The sequence below is a fragment of the Lipotes vexillifer genome, unplaced genomic scaffold (genome assembly GCF_000442215.2).
Source record: "Lipotes vexillifer unplaced genomic scaffold, Lipotes_vexillifer_v1.1 scaffold1624, whole genome shotgun sequence".
In the NCBI taxonomy this organism is placed as follows: Eukaryota; Metazoa; Chordata; class Mammalia; order Artiodactyla; family Lipotidae; genus Lipotes; species Lipotes vexillifer.
In genome coordinates this window covers 607,622-611,225 of record NW_006772955.1, presented here as the reverse complement: position 1 = coordinate 611,225, position 3,604 = coordinate 607,622, and the positions used below count along the sequence as shown (strand labels likewise).

Genomic DNA, 3,604 nt, shown 5'->3' with positions numbered 1-3,604 from the left:
ATAGCTGTGTGCTAGTTCCAAGTCTAGGGCTCAAGACTCTTGCACATTTCTACTCTTACTCATGGACTCCACACCCTTCCCTCCAGCACCATCATCAAATCATATGCTAATAAGTACCAGCTAGCATGCTGGAATGCTGGACAATGAGACCATATGGAAGAGAGTAAATTTATCCCAGCTAAAGACATTTGAAACCAGGTATCAATAGTTCTTCCACAACTTACAACTGACCACATGCTCCTGAAGAAACCCAGCTGAGGTCAGATGAGTGTAGCAGAGATGAAAAGACCTTTCAGCAGATAAATAGACGTGTAAGCCTATGAAAATGTTTCTTGTTATAAGCCATTGAAATTTGGTAGATATAAAAGGCACACCATTAAGGCAATGGATAACTTGATGTGTAGGCACTTCATAGTGTTTTACTATGTTACTTAATGCTATCTACCTTGCAAGGCAAATATTATTATAGTCTGCATTTCTTAGACTATAAATCTGAGGCTTATACAGTTAATTCTCTTTCCTCATTGGTACTCTAGCTCATTACTGCTAAAGCCCAGGATCTTCTCTGTCAACTGCATTGTCTTTTCAAATTCTTCTCTCTTGAGAAAAAAGAATGAAGTCAAATATTTTGGTCTACAGTGTAACTCATGGAGAAATGAGTTGAATCGCAATGAACAAAACATATATCCATTGATTTCAACATTAGTGAGTTTTTAGTCCAAGAAAACTACAGTTTTCACCAGATAATGCAGCCCCTTAGGCAGAAAATATTAATTATGCTTTAAAAAGCATCCTTGCCCCTAGAATAGAAACTATGAAAAATACATATGATATGAGATCATTAAAAAGGAGTAGGAATTTCATCAGAATTATTGTTATGATATGATATGATACCCATATGATACCCATATTGTTATGGGTATTCTCTCCTCAACCTACTCAATTAGAGAGCATAATGAGTGACCACTGTGATGGAAAACATCTCTCTCCTCTCAATTTATGAGAAAAACAAATTAGTTTTAAAATGGTATCAACATTATCATTCCTTTCTCTCAGGCCCAGAATATAAAAGTATGCTATATATTTCCACATTCACAGAAAAAAAAATTGTTAGCTGCTTAAGCCACATTAATGTCACCTGTTTAAATAATAATGTTATGTTCAACCACTGCTAATCAGTAAACATGATAAACCAAGATCATCAGAGTTAACTTATTAGAGGAAATATATTTATATCTGGTTTATTATTTTTGCATTAATTGAAACTTGCCAAATATTTACTGCTGTGAAGAATTACTTTTTTTTTTGTTGTTGCTAATATAATGCTTTTCTTTATTTATTAAAAGAGACATTCCTGCTTTTCTGCGCTACCCAGAGAGGGGTCCATACAGCATTGCTCTGGGTTCATCTTGTAAGTTAAAGGAAACCCGGATCCCTTGATATCCTGAAAATAAAGGAGAAGGATGTCCTCAAATTCCTTGCAGCAGGAACCCACCTAGGTAGCATCAACCTTGACCACCCAACAGAACAGTACATCTACAAAATGAAAAGTGATGGTATTGACCTCATACACCTAAAGAAGACCTGGGAGAAGCTTCTGCTGGCAGCTCGTGCCATTGTTGCCATTGAAAACGGGGCAGATGTCAGTGTTGTATCCTCCAGGAATACTGGCTAGCAAGCTGTGCTGAAGTTTGCTGCTGCCACTGGACCCCTCGTATTGCTGGCTGCTTTTCTCCTGGAACCTTCCCTAACGAGATCTAGGTAGCCTTCCGGGAGCCACGACTTCCCTTGGTTACTGATCCAGGGCTGATCTCAGAGGTGTCTTATGTTAACCCACCTACCGTCATTGTGTCACACAGACTCTTCTCTGCACTATGTGGACATTGCCATCCCCGAGCAACAATAAGGGAGCTCACATGAGAGTCCGCTGTGGTGGATGTGGCGGAGGGCCGTGCGGAGCAGAGGCCGCGGCGGCGGGAGACGCGGGAAGATCTGCGCATGCGTGGCACTGTCTCCCATGAACCCCCGGGGTCAGATCAGCCTGATCTCTACTTCTACAGAGGTGCTGAAGAGATTGAAAAGGAAGAGCTGGCGGTGGCTGGAAAGGGTGTGACCCAGGAGGAATTTCCAGGTGAATGGACTGCTCCAGCTCCCAAGAATTTACTGTACTCGACCTGAGGTTGCAGACAGGTCTGCAGGTGCCCTCTGTGGCCATCCAGCAGTTCCCTCGTGAAGACTGCGGCGCTCAGCTCACTACTGGGGATTGGACTGCAGCTTCCACTGCTCAGGCCACTGAACAGGTAGGAACAGCCACTGAGTGGTCTTAAGTTGTTCTTCCACAGAATCTGTAAATCTGTAAACAGAAAATGTAAATAAGATTGACAGAAAATATTGTTTCTTTAAAAAAATGATATTCCTGAATTAGATTCAGTAGGATATTTTGTGGGTATGTATGTATGTATATATATACATACATACATACACACAAGCACACACACATAGGAGTGTATCTATCCCCACACATGTGTGAATGTGTTTGGGTAATAGAGAAATGGAGAGACAGCTGTGGTTATATATACCTTTTATTCACTCACACATTTACAATAAAAGATATGCATCCCATTTATTGACCAATTAGATATGAACAAATGACTAAGCACAATCACATATTTTCACCATGCTAAAAGTTTTCTTTTTAAAAAATGCATCTAAGTTTTTCTTTTAGATTAATCTACGTTTTATTTCTAATTAAAGTATAATACTGGAGTTCAAAATAGCTGATACAACTTAACTGTTAAAAGTTTCAGAAGTAAAGTGATTTCTGTCATACTTGTGTTTTATTTTTCATTTCCCCAGGATTTTTTGAAAGCAGATTATGGGGGAATATGAAAACTCTCAATACTTTGCTTAGTGTTTTAATCCAGGATATTAGACCTGATAATGGTTTTGCATATGGCATCAATTGTGGAGTCTTTAAGATACAAGTGTTGTTTTCCTGATTCCATAAATATGACATTAATATAGAAATTCTTTGAAGATGGTAAAAGAGACTATATACATATGTTTGTTTCTCTGTGTGTATTTCTTAGTGAATTCTTTGTTATTTTTCTCCATGATGTGATTTATCTTTTCAATCATAGCTATACAAAAGTTCACCTCATTTATAGTTTTATTTTGTGTTATTTCAATAACCATATTTTTTTTTCAAGTTTCGCAGCTGTTTTTATAGGACCTACTGCTAATGTTTTTTCACTCTGAAAATGGTTCATGTTTATCAGGCTTTTATTTTAAATGTTATTATTTCATTTGTATCTTTGAGATTCCTAAATATTATTTTGAAATCTTGTTACCCTGTCCTGTAAAACTGATTTTTCTTGCAATGCCTCTGTGGTCTGATTTAGACTTTATTTACTTTCTTAGAAATAGATTTCTTATATATCTTAGAATATGGGTTCAAAGACTTATTTTGTGGGGAAATTTTCATTTTCTGTTTGATCCTTTGACTTTGCTCCTCTTTTCTACTCTGCTCACCTATACCTGTTGAGCGGGATTGTGATTGCCTGTACCTGATTCCAGTTTCCCTGGTCAGAAATCAGGTCTTACA

General features: G+C 37.8%; 1 pseudogene; it reads left to right on the top strand.

Annotated features, from left to right (window-relative positions):
* LOC103071613 (40S ribosomal protein SA pseudogene) overlaps positions 1–2,327 on the top strand; it is a 2,857-nt pseudogene extending 530 nt beyond the window's left edge.
* Positions 2,328–3,604: the final 1,277 nt, after the last annotated feature.